Below are 22,501 nucleotides of genomic sequence, written 5' to 3' on the forward strand. Positions count from 1 at the left end.
ATGGTTATGTTTCTTTTTTATGTGCCATACCCGGAAACCCAACCAGTATGTTTTGCTTTATGTCTGCTTGTCTTGCCACACAAAGCCATTACACCCATATATGGAGTTTTTGTTAATCAGTCATTAACCACTGCGTTTCCGGCATGGATCCATGCCGCTCGAGTTTTAATTAAAATAAGCTACTAGTAAGCTACTTGCTGAATGTAAACAAACACCTGCACCAATAGATAATAATTAGAAAAGCTAAACCAAATATTTTTACTGGGAATTAGTTCATATTTTCATCCCATATTTTTATCCGATCTACTTTTTTGATTTCTCATCTGATTCACTCTCCGATTACCGAACAGGGAGTGTATTTGTTTGATGGCGAAAGAAGTACAACAAGGCGTAGTGTACTCAACCTTACAGAATGTGATTTTCTTGTATTAATATGTCAGACAGAGAGTTCTGCTGTACAGAAAGACAGACAGACATGTACATATACACTACCATACAAAAGTTTTAGAACACTTTCTAATTCCATGATGGTTCCTGTTTTTTATTTCTTTCTACATTGTAAAGGAATGCTGAAGGCATCCAAAAAATGCATTAATCTCCTTTGAACAGTTAATGGTAAGATGTTTCTGCTACTTCTGCTCTGTAAAGACTTCATAACGCCTCTAATCTGAGGTGCTGTTAATTGGTCATTTTTTAGGCTGATAACTCTAAATGAACTTCTCGTCTGCAGTAGGTTTTGGTCTCGCCCTCCTGGGACGGCCTTCATGAGAGCCAGTTTCATTATGGTGCTTAACGGATTTTGCAAATGCACTTGACAATACTGTTCTTGCAAGAACTATTACAGAAAGGCTGACCTCTGTGTCTCAAAATAACAACTAACTGTTGTTTTTCTTTTTGTTACATAACTACCTAATCCCATATGTGTTATTTTATAGTTTTGAAATCCCCAGTATTGTTGTAGAATGTAGAAAATAAATCACTAAACAAAAACAAAGAAATTTGCAAGTGTTTTAAAACTTTTGAACGGTAGTGTACATGGGCTTTAACCTGAAATAATAATATCACTGATTAAATTAAAGATCCGCAGATTATTTTAAACTTTAACCTTTTCACCAGTAATGTTACTTTGACACAGAAGCTCCGAAGCTCCCTGAGAGTCATGTGACCAATTACAAACGAAGCCTCGCGGTTGTCGTAATCGTGACCGATGTGACTTCGGCTCTTAAGTAAAGGCTCGTGCACTCTTCAATTTTTCAAAGATTCAGAGATGTTGATTATGTGCACGAACATTTCCTTGACCAGTGCAGCTGCATGTACATATTAATTATGCTGCTTGCAATGTTATGATCTAGTTGCTACACAAAGTTTGTCCACTAATAGGAAGGATCGACACCTAAATGAGGCTTTATCTGGCCATCACCACTTTTAACTATTTGAAACTGAAATTTCAGAACGCTGAGGAAATCTGTTGCACTGTGGTCACTTCCTGTGAGCGGACGCTAGGTGGCGGCAGCAGCGCGCTGATTGGCTGACTGCTCTAACGATGTCCAGGTGAGGTGAATCCAGGTGAGAAGAGATGATGGACCGCGAGCCTATTTATCGCCCTGTTCGAGCTCGAGCTCGTTTGTCGTTTAAAAGCTACACACTGAAGTACCATGATGTGCGTCACGAGCCTGTCGGTGTTCGCGGTCTTCCTCGCGCTTCTCTCACAGTGTAAGCTTTAAACCACACTCACTATCTCTCTATTAAACGTGCACGTGGTTTCTTTTATTTTTATTTATTTTGTGGGTTATAACTACATGCACTGTTTCTCTCTCTCACACACACACTCTCTTGCTGTAGCGTTTAGCTCCCCGGTGGCGCATGCGCATCAAGGGGACACAGGCGCGATCCAAGCGCGAGACGTGCATTCGGAGCCAGGTGAAGTGCACGTGAACTAATTCCTTCTTACCCTTTAGTGTGTAAAAAATGAAGTAAAAACATGGTGTGAAGGGGCGTGTGTGGGTTTCTTTGTATGTATGTGTGGGTGGGTGTGCACAATAATAGAAATAAGGTACCTTAATGTAAACTCCTGTAACAAGTCGCACAACTTTAAGTTTACTTAACTTTTAGATGAGTTTGATGGCCAAACAATTTTATTGCTGTTTAGTTGACACACTGTATCCAGTTCAAAATCCTAAATTGACTTGTAATTCAGATTATTAGCACAAGTAGCATTGGTTGTGGGTTCAAATTATATTCCCATAGGATTGACTTGGCACAACTTCTCATCTACACAAACATTACTTTAAAATGTATTCTGTTAAAACTGATCTGCATAAACCAGAAGAATACAGGTTCTATTTTGTGCAATAGGTCAATAAAATATCCAGATAGATATTTTAGATAGGATGACACTAGATTTTTATTTATTTTTTTAAGTGCTGATTATGTTACCATCATGATTTAAAAAACTAGCCAAGATTATCCTTTCTCCCACCAATGTCTTGGACACAATAGTCTATGGCACAAAAGTCTCAACATGGTAATCTCGGGGAGGATGTCTTAGTCCAGTAATGGTTTCGAAGGCTTCATGTAGAGCTTAGGAGCACAATCGCATTTGTTTCAACAAATACCACTAAGAAGTTGGACCAACAATACAATATGAATGTAGCTCCTTGAAAATGTAACTTGTCATGAAAAGAGCTGCTTAAATTCTTGAGTCCCCTTGTCCTACTTTTAATAGCAGAGCATCGTGGGAGACATCTTACTGAATTTCATGCTAAATCTTCCTTGCTTTCTCATGAGACAATTTACATCACATCTTAACAATTACAATTAACTATAACATGGTAATACGTCCTGTGCTCTCTCTCTCTCAGAATTATATATATATATATATATATATATATCATTAATTATAAACAAACTATTTTTATCAAAGGCTTTAATGTATAAATATAAAATATTTAAATAAACAAAATTCAACAGCATTAACAATGAATAAATTCAATTTTTTGTGGATGGTTGAGGATTGGTGTTAGTGGTGGTCTCATATGTTTGTGGAATTTATCGTCCTATGCAGGTTTTCATGCTGTCAATCACCCTGTGAAGGCGATGTTGCAGGACGAAAATGAATTGGTTGCAGGATCTGGCTTGGGAATGTTAGCAGTGTGAACTGGATGATGGAAAGGGGTAACTTCTAAACATGATTTGTGCTCCAACAAGCATGAGTGCTTAACATTTATGGAAGGAGTCTCCAGTATGAGCACATTGCAACACTTAAACTGTAACTTTTTCAATACAGGGTGAAAGAATTGATGTGGTTTCATAGACATGGTGAGCTTTAATGATTAACTTGCTACAATCCAAGTAGTCTCTAAAATGTAATTGTGTTCTTGTGTTCTTCCGTTGCTAACTGCTTATTTTATCTTCCAGATCTCTGCCCCACCCCCTGCCAAGAAAGTGGATACTGAGGAGTTCAGTTTCATTTCTCAATGCTCTTGTCTTGCTTAGTCTTCATTTGTGCAGACAATGTTCAGACAATGAATCCTCAAATAAATGTCCAGTTTCTGAAAAGGTCTTTTTGGCTTGTCTTTCTATTGGTTACATCTCAATTCTTGAATGTCGGCAGTGTCCTGGCTGTGTTTAAAGCCAGTTGTCTTTTAAATGGAAAGGTTGGAGTTAAACTTTTTCGGAGTAAGTATAAATTATTTCCAGATATTTACTTAATGGGAAAACTTGGAGAAAAACTTCCTATAAGGTGCTTACACTGAAGGTTTTTAATTCAACTTTTACTTGAATATATTGACCCTCAGTGTGGCATACAGTACATTATTTCCAGGCTAAACGTACAATAGATCCAAAAATTGTAATCTGTAATTTCCATAAATGTTTTTGAATTACCATTTTAGAGCCTGATGCTAACATCATGGAAAACTGAAACGCTATATTGGACAAAATAGTTAGAGGAGTTGAATGTAACGTAAAAACACATGAACATTGTTCTATGGACAATTTTTGACCCCATCTTGTAAATTGTGTGAAAATGCTCACTAAACGTAGCCTTTTTTGACATTTTCTTCCACGAAGTTAATGATTCAAATCTACACTTCCAAACTTTTTAAGGTGATATTGATTCTTAACTTGGTTTCAATAATTTTAACTCGTTCATCTTTTTGCTAAATTTAAATTTTTTTATAAATTGTGAGACTTACTCTAAACCTTGTCAACAGTTAAACTTTTAATTTCTAAACGCTGTCTAGGCCAATTTAATTGATTAGACTTTTGCATCATTGAACATTTTGCACACTGATTAAACCCTATTTACACTAATCTTTAACAAAATAAAATCTAATCTGAACACATTTGGTTGCAGGAGTCGACATGCTTTATGGTGTGAGCATACATGGATTGAATGTCATTTACTCAGCCATTTATTAAACCTTACCATGTAAGAAAAGTTAAATCTAATTCAACCTTTTTTTTTTTTTTCTTTTTTTTTTTTTTTTCACAGGTGTCCGCATGCTTCATGGATATGCACACAACACAATTCTATGCCTGTTGCCAGATAACACAAATGAATCGCATAACATGTGAAATCATCTAAAGCCATCTTAGCTTGAAGCTTAAAAATGGATCAATATATTAAGGATGATGTCGTACATTATTAAGAGGATAACATTTTAATTTAAAATAGATCAAGAACTCTGACCTGTAAAAGTAAACGGTCTCAATAACTAAATAGTTATACATGTTTTTATACACATTGTTTTATAATGGTATCAGTTTTTGTTTCAATAAATATTTAACACCTAATGTCTATGGTGTGAAATTTCTGCAGCAGCAACAGGTATCCGAGGTGCTTGTTACCATGGTAAAGTGACGTCTGCGCTGGTGACTTGGCAGGGTGTTCCAATGGAGGAGTTTTATTGAGGAAAGTAGGGAGCACACTGTGAAGTACACTTCAGAATAGAACACACCACTTCCTGTGTCACATAATTGAAATACGATAGGCACACATTTTCACATGGCTTTGTTTGTTTCAGTTTATTTTATGACTAAAACAATAAAATTAGTGTTTTTGTAATTTAAATATTTAAATAAAAAATATTCTATTCAATTTTATTTATATACTGCTTTTAACAATTGTCACAAAGTAGCTTTACACAATCAAAAGAAAATTATGAAATTTGAAAAATGTGTATGACTCAAAAAGATTGGATTGTCCCTGATGAAAAAGCTGAGGTTGACAGTGGCAAGGAAAAACTCTGAGATTGCAGTAGGAAGAAACCTTCAGAGGAACCAGACTCAACAAGGAATCCATCCTCATTTGGGTGATAATGGATAGCAGGGATTGACCTGCAGCCATACTGTGTGTTAAGAGGCTGGAAGTTCAGTATAACAGTTAATATGGAGTCCAGTTCGTTATTAGAGGCTCAGGCAGACTATAGGAAACAAATGACTGCAGTCACGAGTTCTCAGAGAACAGCTGTCAGCATCAGCTGAGGCCAGGACTATCTTCATGGTAAAGTGGAATTGTCATGACACATACAGTATCCCAAACAGGGCATCCATACAAGATCTACAACCAGAAGCGGGACACCAGGACGAGTTAGAAATAAGCAGTGGGCCTAAAACCATGTGGCACACCAAACTCCACTTGAGAACATGCAGAATAGTCACCATTTAAATCACCAAACTAAAAACAATCAGTCAGAAATCCTGAGTGTGTGTCTGTGTGGCACACAGAGCAGACTGAGCCTTGAGCAGAGAGAGAAAATTGATCTTTAACCTCTCTAATGAGACTTGCTTTTGCTTTACATGCACACTGTACACACATGCACTCAGACACAAAATAAAATATGTTTTACACACACACACACACATAGTCACAGTGTTATAGTAAACAGTATACGCGTGCACAGATGTTGATTATACCAGTGAGAGACGCACACTAAGACCTAGCAGGGGAGACGATTACTTACAATTCTGCAGCGCAAAAGAGAGAAAAAACATTGGTTCAGTTTTGATCACGAGACGCTGGGCGTCAAAACAAGAAGCGCATGCGTGATACCTAATAGTCAGTACCCTTAAACCAAGACTTGTTCATTTTCTAAGTCAAAATTTATTAAAAATCTTTGCTCGTTTTGTGGAACACTTGCAAACCGCGTTACTCACAATCCGAGATCAGGGTTGCCTTTCACTGTATAGTGACGCAACCCTGATCAGAGGCCAATAGGAGGTAATTTACTACTTTAACAAGTGCTGTCTCTGTGCTGTGATGAGGCCTAAATCCTGACTGATACAGTTCATACAGTGGTGTGAAAAACTATTTGCCCCCTTCCTGATTTCTTATTCTTTTGCATGTTTGTCACACAAAATGTTTCTGATCATCAAACACATTTAACTATTTGTCGAAGATAACCCAAGTAAACACAAAATGCAGTTTTTAAATAATGGTTTTTATTATTTAGGGAAAAAAAAAACCAAACCTACATGGCCCTGTCTAAAAAAGTAATTGCCCCCTGAACCTAATAACTGGTTGGGCCACCCTTAGCAGCAATAACTGCAATCAAGCGTTTGCGATAACTTGCAACGAGTCTTTTACAGCGCTCTGGGGGAATTTTGGCCCACTCATCTTTGCAAAATTGTTGTAAAACAGCTTTATTTGAGGGTTTTCTAGCATGAACCGCCTTTTTAAGGTCATGCCACAACAACTCAATAGGATTCATGTCAGGACTTTGACTAGGCCACTCCAAAGTCTTCATTTTGTTTTTCTTCAGCCGTTTAGAGGTGGATTTGCTGGTGTGTTTTGGGTCATTGTCCTGCTGCAGCACCCAAGATCGCTTCAGCTTGAGTTGAGGAACAGATGGCCGGACATTCTCCTTCAGGATTTTTTGGTAGACAGTAGAATTCATGGTTCCATCTATCACAGCAAGCCTTCCAGGTCCTGAAGCAGCAAAACCCCAGACCATCACACTACCACCACCATATTTTACTGTTGGTATGATGTTCTTTTTCTGAAATGCTGTGTTACTTTTACGCCAGATGTAACGGGACACGCACCTTTTAAAAAGTTCAACTTTTGTCTCGTCAGGTCCACAATGGTTTGCGTCTTGGAAATCTGCCGTGCAGGCTGTTTTTGCCCAGTCTCTTTCTTATGGTTGAGTCGTGAACACTGACCTTAATTGAGGCAAGTGAGGCCTGCAGTTCTTTAGATGTTGTCCTGGGGTCTTTTGTGGCCTCTCGGATGAGTTGTCTCTGCGCTCTTGGGGTAATTTTGGTCGGCCGGCCACTCCTGGGAAGGTTCACCACTGTTCCATGTTTTTGCCATTTGTGGATAATGGCTCTAACTGTGGTTCGCTGGAGTCCCAAAGCTTTAAAAATGGCTTTGAAACCTTTACCAGACTGATAGATCTCAATTACTTTTGTTCTCATTTATTCCTGAATTTCTTTGGATCTTGGCATGATGTCTAGCTTTTGAGGTGCTTTTGGTCTACTTCTCTGTGTCAGGTAGCTCCTATTTAAGTGATTTCTTGATTGAAACAGGTGTGGCAGTAATCAGGCCTGGGGGTGACTACAGAAATTGAACTCAGGTGTGATAAACCACAGTTAAGTTATTTTTTAACAAGGGGGGCAATCACTTTTTCACACAGGGCCATGTAGATTTGGATTTTTTTCTCCCTTAATAGCGTAAATCTTCATTTAAAAACTGCATTTTGTGTTCAATTATGTTATCTTTGACTAATAGTTAATGGTTTTTGATAAGCAGAAACATTTAAGTGTGACAAACATGCAAAAGAATAAGAAATCAGGAAGTGGTCAAATAGTTTTTCACACCACTGTATATGCTATTACTATGTAAGTATGAACAGAGCTGCTGCGTTACTATCTTTTTCAGAATCTTAGGCTACGTTTACACTGTCAGGTAAATGTGACCCAATTCCGTTTTTTTGCTTATATGTGACACATATCCGATATGTTCTATGTCCGTGTAAACAGGAAAAAAACGGAATTGCATGCATGCATTCCGATATTTCGAGATCGGTTTCAGGCCTCCTTCATATGTGGAAATAAATCAGATATAAATCAGATATGCGTTAATGTGATTGTCGTGTAAACAGACAGATCGGATTTCCTAAGTCATTGTGTTCTGTACGCCATGAAAACTGCGACTTCTTCGCGGTTTAATGACGTAATGTTATTCTCCGGTGGAAGCGCGTGTGGAATTATAACATAGCAGGTGACATGAAAAAGGAAAAGTACCCAACCCAACCTTCCCCCACTTTTTTTTATGCTTATTAGGGCTAAATAAATTTAAGAAATTAGTATTTGCTGAAAGAAGCATATGCGCAGGCTGCAACTATGCCGTTTTTTTTCTCCTCCTCTGTTTTAAAACCATGGTGATGTTTTGAGAACTTTGCATATATCGCAGAGCATCAAGCATACTTCACCTTTGTCTATCTTGGCTAGTGTGTAGCGCAAGAACCTCCCTTTAAGTATGCGCGATGTTTCAGATGGCATGGCAAGTGTAAACACGTGTATCGAATATAAGTCATAGTTGAAAGATCGTGTAAACAGACGGTCAAAGAAATCAGATATAGGCAGCAAAGCAGAATTGGGCATCGAGACCTGCAGTGTAAACGTAGCCTTAGAGAAAAGGGGAGATTTAATGTTGGTGTGTAGTTAGACAGCTCAACGGGGTTGAGGTCAGGTTTCTTAATAAGCGGTTTATTAACTGCTAATTTAAAGGATTTGGGACTTTGGGACTTTGGGAACATACCCACTGCTGATTGAAGAATTAATTATTTTCAACAGGGGTTTTGTTATTGCTGGTACAATCTGCTTGGGAAAATGTGTCGGTATAGGAACTAATACACAGGTTGACGATTTTGCAAAAGAGATGAGTGAAATTAGTTCATTCTCTTCAAGGGAAGTAAAGTGTTCTAGATTCTGACGTGGTGGGGTTATTTTATTATTTGTATTACTTAAAATGTCTGGTTTCAAAGCCTGAATTTTTTGCCTAATATTTATGTTAATTTTTTGTGAAAAAGTTCATGAAGTCCTCACTACTGTATGTTGTTGTTGTGAAGATTTCTTTTAGTTTTTAGAGTCTTATTTTTAGTTAATTTTGCTACGATATTAATAAAAATTTAGGATTATTTTTGTTATTTCCTATAATAGTGGAGAGATACAACGATCTGGCAGCACTAAGAGCTTTTCTATAGTTCAGGATGCTCTTCTTTCACGCTATTTAAAATAATAACAATAAGGTTTACGCAATTTATGTTCTAATTTTCGAGCGGTCTGTTTTAAAGTGCGTTTTCATTATTATATTTAGTCACCTGATCGAGTTCTGTGTGAGTCAGATGGCGATCCAATCAGACTTGATAATTCTGGGTGATTATTGATAAAGCTCTGTGTGGTAGTTGATTTGAATGTACGTGTAATGTGTTAGCACAGTGCTGTGTGTACATTAATACTATGACACACTTTAATTGTGTATAAGATTATATTTCTTATACGTAACCCAAAAGAATATTATTAAATCTGAAGTGTGACCTGCTTTATGAGTGGGTCCTACTACACACTGATTTAGTCCTGTATGGACATGAATGCTGTTCTCAGAAAGTCTTCTCAATTCTCAAAATGAATATTAAAATCTCCAACAATTAACCCTTTGTCTACAGAAGCGACCAGATTTAAGAGGAAATCTGCAAATTCACAAAAGAAATTCTGCCCGATGGGGTCTGTAAATCATAATTGGTGGGATCGACTGAGCAGATTAAATTTGTGTAGCTACAGTTATCTAAGATAGAGAACTTCAAATGCATTATATTTGTGTCAGTGTTTTAGTTCGATAGTCAGATTTTACTATATCACGATATCATGTTAAATAACTGCGACGCCTCCTCCGCTACCAGTTAGCCGAGGCTGGTGTAGCTGTATTAAGGAGGACTAGCTTCATTTAGAGCTACATACTTGTTCTCTTTAATCCAGGTTTCTGTTTAACACAGTATACCAATTTCCTGATCTGTGATGGTTTCATTTACAATAACTGCATAAAATGTGAGAGAACTAATATTTAATTACTAAAACTTAATAGAAATTTTTGTTTTTCTATATTAATTAAATTACTAAAACAGACTTTCTGGGTTTTTCTTAAATTTCCCTGAGTGATGACTCAGCTAGAAGATGGTTATGTTAGGCTGTTTGTCTGCTCCCTGGCCTGGGCTCTGGGCAGAGGTGGAAAGGGTAATAAACTTTTGTACTCAAGTACAAGTAAAGTTACCATTATAAAAATCTACTCAAGTAAAAGTAAAAAGTAGCTCATTAAAAATTTACTCAGAGTAAAGGTTACCGAGTTACATTTTTTAAGAGCGGGGGTGGGATGAGGGATTCTAGTGTTATAAATCTCAAACTAGTTGTTTTTAATTGAAGGAAGACCTTTGCATAATAAAGCTGTTGTCTTACTTGTGCTTGAAATCAAAGTGCTGAAATATTGTGTGACGCTTTGTGCCGGGTAGCCGAAGGAAAAAATGAGCTCAGAGCCAAGAATAACGTTGAACAGAAAAACCTTTATCAGCCTCCTTCAGCGTCACGAAAATCACAATACAAAACATAAAGTAAAAGTAAAGAGAAGGGTAAAAGAATAGAGAGTTTCGGGGGTGAGCAGCACACCTGAGCTCCTACGACATTCTCTCCTTCTCACACCCACACTCCCACAGCGCACACACTGGGGGAGGGGCGGCAACATACAGTGTCATACAACATAGTAGTGGCCGTTACAATGACAGGGGTTTGCTTCATAAGAATTTGATGGCATTTCACTTTCAGCTGGGTCTGCATCACTGACATCTGTTTTGTCCATCTTCATCGTTCTTGTGAATTTAGCGCGTTTGTTCTCCACGTCCATCAATGGTTTCCAGGGCGCATTTTTTTTCTTTCTCTGTTTATTTTTTTTTATTATTCATTAATTTTTTTACTCATTAGCGAATATTATTTCAAATGTAGCAAAGTACAATACTTCAAACAAAGCATACTAATGTTAAAGTAAAATTACAGATTTTAAAAACTACTTTAAAAAGTAGAAGTACACAAAAATCTACTCAATTACAGTAAGACCAGTAAATTTAATTTTTAGAAAAAATAGTAATTTGATACTTTCCACCTCTGGCTCTGGGTAGTCACTGATTAACTAGACCTGTTCTGAGGCTATGAGCCTAACAGGCCAGCTTTGCTCTCAAAGGTACTTCAATTCTCTATAAAGCCCACAATATTTTCAGGTCACCACCTGGACATCCAGCGGTTCAGCGACCATAACCCGCTGTAAGCTATGTCACCACATCGCATTTTGATGGGGCCAGAGCAAAATCGTACATCACCTTCGCTAATTTTTTAATCTTTGTATTAATTTATCATCTTTGTATTAAGAAGGTAGACAGAATGTTTTGCCGTACAGAAAGACACAGACATGCACGTGGGCTTCAACCTGAAGTAATAATATCACTGATTACATCAAGACTGATCAGCTTATTTTTAGCTTTAAAATTTTTATTCGTTCAACAAACTTTTTGAACAACGCAAGTGTACTCTATAATTCAATATTGTCAGTGGGAAAAGTTTTATGTTAATATATTTTTAATAAAAAAATATCATCCCGACATAAATGATCATATGTTTAATGTATATGTCGGTAAGCTGAAGTGTGAAACTGAAATTTCAGAACGCTGATGAAATCTGTTGCACTGTGGTCACTTCCTGTGAGCGGACGCTAGGTGGCGGCAGCAGCGCGCTGATTGGCTGACTGCTCTAACGATGTCCAGGTGAGGTGAATCCAGGTGAGGAGAGATGATGGACCGCGAGCCTATTTATCGCCCTGTTCGAGCTCGAGCTCGTTTGTCGTTTAAAAGCTACACACTGAAGTACCATGATGTGCGTCACGAGCCTGTCGGTGTTCGCGGTCTTCCTCGCGCTTTTCTCACAGTGTAAGCTTTAAACCACACTCACTATCTCTCTCTATTAAACGTGCACGTGGTTTCTTTTATTTTTATTTATTTTGTGGGTTATAACTACATGCACTGTTTCTCTCTCTCTCACACATTCTCTCTTTTGCCGTAGCGTTTGGCTCCCCGGTGGCGCATGCGCATCAAGGGGACACAGGCGCGATCCAAGCGCGAGACGTGCATTCGGAGCCAGGTGAAGTGCACGTGAACTAATTCCTTCTTACCCTTTAGTGTGTAAAAAATGAAGTAAAAACATGGTGTGAAGGGGCGTGTGTGGGTTTCTTTGTATGTATGTGTGGGTGGGTGTGCACAATAATAGAAATAAGGTACCTTAATGTAAACTCCTGTAACAAGTCGCACAACTTTAAGTTTACTTAACTTTTAGATGAGTTTGATGGCCAAACAATTTTATTGCTGTTTAGTTGACACACTGTATCCAGTTCAAAATCCTAAATTGACTTGTAATTCAGATATTATCAGCACAAGTAGTATTGGTTGTGGGTTCAAATTATTATATTCCCATAGGATTGACTTGGCACAACTTCTCATCTACACAAACATTACTTTAAAATGTATTCTGTTAAAACTGATCTGCATAAACCAGAAGAATACAGGTTCTATTTTGTGCAATAGGTCAATAAAATATCCAGATAGATATTTTAGATAGGATGACATTGAATCCTTTTTTTTTTTAAGTACCAATTACCATCATGATTTTAAAAACTAGCCAAGATTATCCTTTCTCCCACCATTGTCTTGGACACAATAGTTTATGGCGCAAAAGTTTCACATGGACACGTGGGGGAGGATGTCTTAGTCCAGTAATGGTTTGGAAGGCTTCATGTAGAGTTTAAGAGCACTGTTATCTGTTGTCCTAACAAATGCCACTGTAAGAAGTTGGACCAACAATACAATATGAATGAATTCAAAATTTTATTTAGTTGAAGCTTTTGTGTGGATGGTTGGGGATTGGTGTTAGTGGTGGTCTCTTATATGGTTATGGAATTTATCGTCCTATATGCAGGTTTTCATGCTGTCAATCACCCTGTGAAAGCAATGTTGCGGGACGAAAATGAATTGGTTGCAGGATCTGGATTGGGAATGCTAGCAGTGTGAACTGTATGATGGGAAGAGGTAACTTCTAAACATTATTTGTGCTCCAACAAGCATTAACATTTATGGAAGGAGTCTCCAGTGTGAGCACATTGCAACACTGAAACCTTTTTAATACAGGATGCAAGAATTGATGTGGTTTCAATGACATGGTGAGCTTTAATGATTAACTGACTACACCCAAAGTAGGAAGTCATCTCTAAAATTTAATTGTGTTCTTCGGTTGCTAAATGCTTTTATTTTATGTTCCAGATCCCCCCCCCTGCCTAGGAAGTGGATACTGAGGGGAGTTCAATAGTTTCATTTCTCAAAGCTTTTGTCTTGCTTGATCATCTGTTCAGACAATGAATCCTCAAATAAATGTCCAGTTTCTGCAAAGGTCTTGTTGGCTTGTCTTTCTATTGGTTAGATTTCAATTATTGAATGTCCGCAGTGTCCTGGCTGTGTTTAAAGGCAATTGTCTTTTAAATGCAAAGGTTGGAATTGAACCTTTTGGAGTAAGTATAAAATTATTTCCAGATTTTTCTTTGTTAATGGGAAGACTTGTATGTTTGTATATAAGGTGCTTACACTGAAGGTTTTTACTTCAACTTTTACTTGAATATATTGACCCTCAGTGTGGCATACATGATTTGCAGGCTAAATGTACAATAGATCCAAAAATTATAATCTGTAATTTCCATGAATGTTTTTGAATTACCATTTTAGTGCCTAATAACATCATGGAAAATTGAGACTCTGTATTGGACAAAATAGTTAGAGGAGTTAAATATAAAGTAAACATTTACAGAACATGAACATTGTTCTATGGATGATATTTGACCCTATCTTGTAAATTGTGTGAAAATGCTCCTTCACTAAACGTAGCCTTTTTTGACATTTTCTTGAACAAAGTTGATGATTCAAAACTACAAACTTCCAAACTTTTTAATGGGATATTAATTCTTAACTTGGTGTCAGTAATTTTAACTTGTTCATCTTTTTGCTAAATTTTTTTTTAATAAATACTAAAACTATTTTAAATCCAATGAATTTTAAAATTGTCACATGGATTAAACCTTATATGCAACTTACAAATTTTACATTTAATTTTAATAGACTAATCAGACTTACCAAATTGTGGTGAGACTTACTCTAAACCTTGTCTACAATTAAATTTTTTTTTAATTTCTAAACACTGTCTAGGCCAATTTAATTGATTAGACTTTTGCATCATTAAACATTTTGCACACAGATTAAACCCTATTTACACTTATCTTTTGTTAACAAAATAAACTAATCTGAACTTGTTTGGTTGTAGGAGTCAACATGCTTTCTGGTGCGAGCATACATGGATTGAATGTCATTTACTCAGCAGTTATTAAACCTTAACTTGTAAGAAAGTAAAATCTAATTCAAACGTTTTTTTCACAGGTGTCTGCATGCTTCATGGATATGCACACCACACATTTCTAGTCCTGTTGCCAGATAACATAAATGTATTGAATAACATGTGAAACCATCTTTCCTTAAGCTTGAAAATGGAATAATATATTATTGAGGATGATTACATTAAGAGGATAAGTAGTTTAAAATGAATCAGGAACTCATAGACTAGTGACCTGTAAAAGTAAATAAACAGTCTTTAAATTAATAACTAAAGTTATACACATATGCATTGTTTCATAATGGTATCAGTTTTTGTTTCAATAAATATTTAACACTTAATGTCTATCGTGTAAAATGTCCACAGCAACAGGTAACCGAGGTGCTTGTTACCATGGTAAAGTGACGTCTGCGCTGGTGATTTGGCAGGGTGTTCCAGTTGAGTTTTATTGAGGAAAGTGCTCTTCTCCAACATTCCCTGCAAACTGGAGTAGGGAGCACACTGTGAAGTACACTTCAGAATAGAACACAACTTTCTGTGTCACAACTGAAATATGATAGGGGCACATGATCACATGGTTTTGTTTGTTTCAGTTTATTTTATGACTATAAAACAGTATTTTTGTGATTTAAATATATATATTTTTTCAAATATTTTATTCAATTTTATTTATATAGTGCTTTTAACAATCATCATTGTCACAAAGTAGCTTTACACAATCAACAGAGAATTATGAGAACTTGAAAAATGTGTATGAATCAAAAAAATTAGATTGTCCCTGATGAACAAGCTGAGGGTGACAGTGGCAAGGAAAAACTCCCTAAGATTGCAGTAGGAAGAAATCTTTAGAGGAACCAGACTCAACAGGAAACCCATCCTCATCTGGGTGAGATCTTGAGAAGGACCAGCTCCAGCTGGATTCTGCTTTATGATGGTTGGAGCTACACATCCTGCTCCTGTGCTCCCAGTGATCCAGACCCCATCTGCCCTCTGCATCTACTGACTCCCTGTGCTGAACTGGACTTCATGTTAATCTACACAACTTCTGTTATATTGAACTTTCACCTGCACAACACGTTATTTCTATCCGTATCACCCAGATGAGGATGGGTTCCCTGTTGAGTCTGGTTCCTCTCAAGGTTTCTTCCTATCGCCATCTCAGGGAGTTTTTCCTTGCCACCGTCACCGTTACCCTTGGCTTGCTCATCAGAGATATTTCTTTCATCATTCATTCATCTCATTATTATCTAGACACATTTTTCTCACACATACACTTTCTTTTCTAAAAAAAAAAAAAATTCTTTAATTTTTTGTGAAGCTGCTTTGAGACAATGACCATTGTTAAAAGCGCTATATAAATAAAATTGAATTGAATTGAACATGCAGAATAGTCACCATTTAAATCAACAAACTAATAACGATCAGTCAGAAATCTCAAGTGTGTGTGTGTGGCAGACCACACAGAGCAGACTGAGCCTGGAGCAGAGAGAGAAAATTTATCTTTAACCTCTCTAATGAGACTTGCATTTGCTTTACATGCACGCTGTAGACACATTTAGACACAATAAAAAATGTTTTACACACACACGTGGTCACAGTGTTATAGTAAACAGTATACATGTCCACGGATGTTGATTATACCAGTGAGAGACGCACACTAAGACACAGCAGGGGAAACGATTACCCACAATTCTGCAGCGCGAAAGAGAGAAAAAGCATTGGTTCAGTTGTGATCACAAACCGCTGGGCGTCAAAACAAGAAGCGCATGCGTGATACCTGATAAGTCAGTACCCATAAACAAAGACTTGTTCGTTTAAGTCAAAATTTATTAAAAAATCTTTGCTCGTTTTGCGGAAGACTCACAAACCGTGTCACTCTCAATGCAAGGTTTTACTGTATAGTGACGCAACCCTGATCAGAGGCCAATAGGAGGTAATTTACTACTTTAACAAGTGCTGTCTGTGTGCTGAGGCCTAAATACTGACTGATACAGTTCATATATGCTATTACTATGTAGATATAAACAGAGCTGCTGCGTTACTATCTTTTTCAGAATCTTAGGCTACGTTTACACTGTCGGGTAAATGTGACCAAATTCCATTTTTTTCCTTATATGTGGCACATATCCGATATGTTCTATGTCCGTGTAAACAGGAAAAAAAAAAAAAAAAAAAATGCATGCATTCCGATATTTCGAGATCAGTTTCAGGCCTCCCTCATATGCGGAAATAAGTCAGATATAAATCAGATATGTGCTAATGTGATTTTTGTGTAAACAGACAAATCGTATTTCCTGAGTCATTGTGTTCTGTACGCCATGAAAACTGCGACTTCTTCGCGGTTTAATGACGTAATGTTATTCTCCGGTGGAAGCGCGTGTGGAATTATAACATCGCAGGTGACATGAAAAAGGGAAAGTACCCAGCCCCCCCCCCCTTTTTTAATGCCTATTAGGGCTAAATAAATTTAAGAAATTAGTATTTGGTGAAAGAAGCATATGCACAGGCTGCAATTATGCCGTTTTTTCTTCTCCTCCTCAGTTTTAAAACCATGGTGATGTTTTGCGAACTTTGCATATATCGCAGAGCGTCAAGCATACTTCACCTCCGTCTATCTTGGCTAGTGTGTAGCGCAAGAACCTCCCTTTAAGTACGCGCGATGTTTCAGATGGCATGGCAAGTGTAAACACGTGTATCGGATATGAGTCATAGTTGAAAGAACGTGTAAACAGACGGTCAAAGAAATTAGATTCACAAATGGAGACATAGCCAATACAAAGATGAGCCTACAAAATCTTTTCAGGAATCGGACATTTATTCAAAGCCATACATTATTAGCCGTACATTTATTTGAGGATTTATTGGCTGGACTTGTGCACAGTTGAAGACCAAGAGCATTGAGAAACTGTTGAACTTCCCTCAGTGTCCATTTCCTTTAGGGCACAGACAGAGGGATATAAATAGATTTAGCAAGAGTTGATCACATTTTAGAGGCAACTTTCTACTTGGGTTGTTTCAAGTTACTTGAGGCTCACCACGTCAACGAAACCACAAAATTAGTTCTTCCATCCTGTATTGAAAAAGTTACAGTTTAAGTGTTGCAATGTGCTCACACTGGAGACTCCTTCCATAAATGTTAATGCTTGTTGGAGCACAAATCATGTTTAGAAGTTACCTCTTCCCCTCATCCAGTTCACACTGCTAGCATTCCCAATCCAGATCCTGCAACCAATTCATTTTCATCCCGCAACATCGCTTTCACAGGGTGATGGACAGCATGAAAACCTGCACATAGAATGGTGGAAAAAAGTAGGGAAAAAAAAAAAGAGAGAAAACGCACATCTCTTCACCCAGGTATCCAACACACAAACTCAAGATTTTTACTTGATCTTTTGCACACAGTAAGGAATTAGTTCACGTGCACTTTACCTGGCTCCGGATGCACATCGTGCGCTGGGTGCGATCCTGTGTCCCCCTGATGCGCATGCGCCATCGGGGATCCAAACGCTACGGCAAAGGAGAGTGAGAAGCATTGCATGTCGTTATAACCCACAAAATAGAAAGTAAAAAAAAAATTAAATCACGTGCACGTTTGAGAAGAGAGGGATAGTGAGTGTGGTTTAAAGCTTACACTGTGAGAGAAGCGCGAGGAAGACCGCGAACACCGACAGGCTCGTGACGCACATCATGGTACTTCACTGTGTACCTTTTAAACGACAAACGAGCTCGAGCTCGAACAGGGCGATAAATAGGCTCGCGGTCCATCATCTCTCCTCACCTGGATTCACCTCACCTGGACATCGTTAGAGCAGTCAGCCAATCAGCGCGCTATATGATAAATTAATACAAAGATTAAAAAATTAGCGATCTGTGATGGTTTCATTTACAATAACTGCTTAAAATGTGAGAGAACTAATATTTAATTACTAAAACTTAATAGAAATCTTTGGTTTCTATATTAATTAAATTACTAAAACAGACTTTCTGGGTTTTTCTTAAATTTTGTGTACCCTGAGTGATGACTCAGCTAGAAGATGGTTATGTTAGGCTGTTTGTCTGCTCCCTGGCCTGGGCTCTGGGCAGAGGTGGAAAGAGTAATAAACTTTTGTATGCAAGTACAAGTAAAGTTACCATTATAAAAATCTACTCAAGTAAAAGTAAAAAGTAGCTCATTAAAATTTATTTAGAGTAAAGATTACCGAGTTACATTATTTAAGAGCGGGGTGGGATAAAGGATTCTAGTGTTATAAATCTCAAACTAGTTGTTTTTAATTGAAGAAACACCTTTGCGTAATAAAGCTTTTGTCTTTCTTGTGCTTGAAATCAAAGTGCTGAAATATGGTGTGACGCTTTGTGCCGGGTAGCCGAAGGAAAAAAAGAGCTCAGAGCCAAGAATGACGTTGAGCAGAAAAACCTTTATCAGCCTCCTTCAGCGTCACGAAAATCACAATACAAAACATAAAGTAAAAGTAAAGAGAAGGGTAAAAGAATAGAGCCTTTCGGGGGTGAGCAGCACACCTGAGCTCCTACGACATTCTCTCCTTCTCACACCCACACTCCCGCAGCGCACACACTGGGGGAGGGGCGGCAACATACATACGTAATGTGTCATACAACATAGTAGTGGCCGTTACAATGACCAGGGGTTTGCTTCATAAGAATTTGACGGCATTTCACTTTCAGCTGGGTCTGCATTAGGCACCTTCATCGTTCTTGTGAATTTAGCGCGTTTGTTCTCCACGTACATCAATGGTTTCCGGGGTGCAATTGTTTCCTTCTCTGTTTAATTAGTTTTTTTTAATTCATTAATTTTTTTACTAATTAGCGAATATTATTTCAAATTTAGCAAAGTACAATACTTCAAACTAAATATACTAATGTAAAAGTAAAATTAAAGATTTTTAAAATGTATTTAAAAAGTAAAAGTACACAAAAAACTACTCAATTACAGTAACATGAGTAAATTTAATTTTTAGAAAAAATAGTAATTTGTTACTTTCCACCTCTGGCTCTGGGTAGTCACTGATTAACTAGACCTGTTCTGAGGCTATGAGCCTAACAGGCCAGCTTTGCTCTCAAAGGTACTCCAATTCTCTATAAAGCCCACAATATTTTCAGGTCACCACTTGGACATCCAGCGGTTCAGCGACCATAACCCGCTGTAAGCTATGTCACCACATCGCATTTTGATGGGGCCAGAGCAAAATCGTACATCACCTTCGCTAATTTTTTAATCTTTGTATTAATTTATCATCTTTGTATTAAGAAGGTAGACAGAATGTTTTGCCGTACAGAAAGACACAGACATGCACGTGGGCTTCAACCTGAAGTAATAATATCACTGATTACATCAAGATTGATCAGCTTATTTTCAGCTTTAACATTTTAATTCGTTCAACAAACTCTTTGCACAACGCAAGTGTACTCTATAATTCAATATTTTCAGTGGAAAAGTTTTATGTTAATATATTTTTAATAAAAAAAAATATATCATCCCGACCTAAATGATCATATGTTTAATGTATATGTCGGTAAGCTGAAGTGTGAAACTGAAATTTCAGAACGCTGATGAAATCTGTTGCACTGTGGTCACTTCCTGTGAGCGGACGCTAGGTGGCGGCAGCAGCGCTGATTGGCTGACTGCTCTAACGATGTCCAGGTGAGGTGAATCCAGGTGAGGAGAGATGATGGACCGCGAGCCTATTTATCGCCCTGTTCGAGCTCGTTTGTCGTTTAAAAGCTACACATTGAAGTACCATGATGTGCGTCACGAGCCTGTCGGTGTTCGCGGTCTTCCTCGCGCTTCTCTCGCAGTGTAAGCTTTAAACCACACTCACTATCTCTCTCTTCTCAAACGTGCACGTGGTTTTTTTTTGTCTATTTTATGGGTTATAACTACATGCACTGCTTCTCTCTCTCTCACACACACTCTCTCACTCTCCTTTGCCGTAGCGTTTGGCTCCCCGATGGCGCATGCGCATCAGGGGGACACAGGATCGCACCCAGCGCACGATGTGCATCCGGAGCCAGGTAAAGTGCACGTGAACTAATTCCTTACCCTGTGTATAAAAGATGAAGTAAAAATCTTGAGTTTGTGTGTGGGATACCTGGGTGATGTGCGTTTTCTCTTTTTTTTTCCCCCATCATTCTATGTGCAGGTTTTCATGCTGTCCATCACCCTGTGAAAGCGATGTTGCGGGATGAAAATGAATTGGTTGCAGGATCTGGATTGGGAATGCTAGCAGTGTAAACTGTATGATGGGAAGAGGTAACTTCTAAACATGATTCGTGCTCCAAGCATTAACATTTATGGAAGGAGTCTCCAGTGTGAGCCCATTGCAACACTTAAACTGTAACTTTTTCAATACAGGATGGAAGAACTAATTTTGTGGTTTCATTGACATGGTGAGCCTCAAATAACTTAACACAACCCAAGTAGGAAGTCATCTCTAAAATGTGATCAACTCTTGCTAAATTTATTTATATCCCTCTGTCTGTGCCCTAAAGGAAATGGACACTGAGGGAAGTTCAACAGTTTCTCAATGCTCTTGGTCTTCAGCTGTGCACAAGTCCAGGCAATGAATCCTCAAATGAATGTACAGCTAATGTATGGCTTTGAATAAATGTCCAATTCCTGAAAAGATTTTGTTGGCTCATTTTTGTATTGGCTATGTCTCCATTTGTGAATGCTTGCAGTGTCCTGGCAAAGGACCTAAGTTTGCAATCTCGGATGCCATCCTGTCAGTTTTCTACGTTCTTGGACTTTTTTTTTTTTGCTTTTTCAAAGTTAGGATTGCAGTGTCTGGTTTTTGTATTTTCATGACTTGTTCTCTTCTACAAATAATGGCTGCAAACCACGGGCAGTTTGTTCATGCAGAAATTTGAATGTTAAGATTACCTGTATACTGACCCTCACATAAAGTGTGGCATCTGTGATCCCTAGGATAAGTGTACAGTAGACCTTAAATTTGTAATTTCCATCTTAATTTAATTTGCCTTCAGGGAGTTTTCAACTAAAATATAGTTGGAAAATTGAGTTGCTGTAATAGAAAAAAAATTGCTGTTGAGGTGCTGAATGTAAAGTATAAACTCATGAACATGATGGTCAAAAATTTAGTCCTGCTGAGGTAAAGTGTATGGGTCTAACAGGTGGCATTCTTATAGATGTGCACTAGACTGTGACACTCATTTTTGTTTGTGGAAATGCTGTAACTTGCACTATTAAACATGGCTTTTTTCTTTTTTTTTTTTTTTTTTTTTGCCATGCAACTTCAAGTGTGTCATCTCTCATGGTTTTTTTCTTTTTTCCCCTGACATTTCTTCCACGAAGTTGATGGTTTAGCAATATCCATTTAGTTTAACGTGTTTATGGGTTCTTAACTCAATTTCAGTCATTTTTAAATCTAGTTATTTCTTACCCATCTTAGTGTTTGCATCCCAGTAATTTGTGACCCTTTTTAAATTATTTACCTACAAAAACTATTAATCTAAAATCCAATAAAAATGTCAAACACAAACTGTAATTGCAGATTAAAATTATGAAAACTTTAACAATTAAAGATTTAAACTATTGTGACTTTTCAAACAAATTGCTGTAAAACACACCCTAAATCATGTTTACAAATAAATTGTTTTTTCCTAAACATTATATAAACAATCCTGTCATTGCAGATTTTTAGTTGAGCAGGCTTTTATAAATTCTTCTCAAACACACAGGTTGAATCTAAGTTACACTATTGAACTTTACCCTATAAAGTAAAATCTAATCCAAAAACATTTTGTTGCAGGAGTCAACATGCTTTATGGTGTGTGCACACACATGCGCACAAGTTAAACTGTAAACACTTCCTATTAAACTTTACTGTATAACAAAAAGTATAAAATCCTAATATATTTATATACAAATATGTAAGAAATTATCTAAACACACAGTGAACCTCTCTAATGACACTAGCTTTTGCCTCCTTTTGAGGATTTGCTGAAATGTGGCGTTGCATTGTCGTTAAACAGAATCATCTCCTGCACTGCTACAGTC

The 22,501-nt window shown here is 37.5% G+C and overlaps 2 long non-coding RNA genes across 4 annotated transcripts; one reads left to right on the forward strand and one right to left on the reverse strand.

The window, feature by feature from the left end:
- Positions 1-1,641: 1,641 nt before the first annotated feature.
- On the forward strand, positions 1,642-21,107 carry LOC128540787 (uncharacterized). Of its 3 annotated transcripts, none has more exons than XR_008365599.1 (5): positions 1,642-1,713; positions 20,419-20,496; positions 20,625-20,734; positions 20,837-20,871; positions 20,974-21,107. It is a non-coding gene; the product is annotated as an uncharacterized LOC128540787 (long non-coding RNA). The 3 variants fall into 3 exon arrangements; XR_008365601.1 differs by lacking the exon at positions 1,642-1,713 and adding an exon at positions 11,886-11,969; XR_008365600.1 differs by lacking the exon at positions 1,642-1,713 and adding an exon at positions 20,206-20,281.
- Positions 17,484-18,171, reverse strand: LOC128540788 (uncharacterized). Its single transcript, XR_008365602.1, has 4 exons — positions 18,098-18,171; positions 17,896-17,973; positions 17,642-17,751; positions 17,484-17,536 (listed from the first exon to the last, which is right to left on the reverse strand). It is a non-coding gene; the product is annotated as an uncharacterized LOC128540788 (long non-coding RNA).
- Positions 21,108-22,501: the final 1,394 nt, after the last annotated feature.

This window comes from Clarias gariepinus, chromosome 14, assembly GCF_024256425.1.
Source record: "Clarias gariepinus isolate MV-2021 ecotype Netherlands chromosome 14, CGAR_prim_01v2, whole genome shotgun sequence".
NCBI classification, from domain to species: domain Eukaryota; kingdom Metazoa; phylum Chordata; class Actinopteri; order Siluriformes; family Clariidae; genus Clarias; species Clarias gariepinus.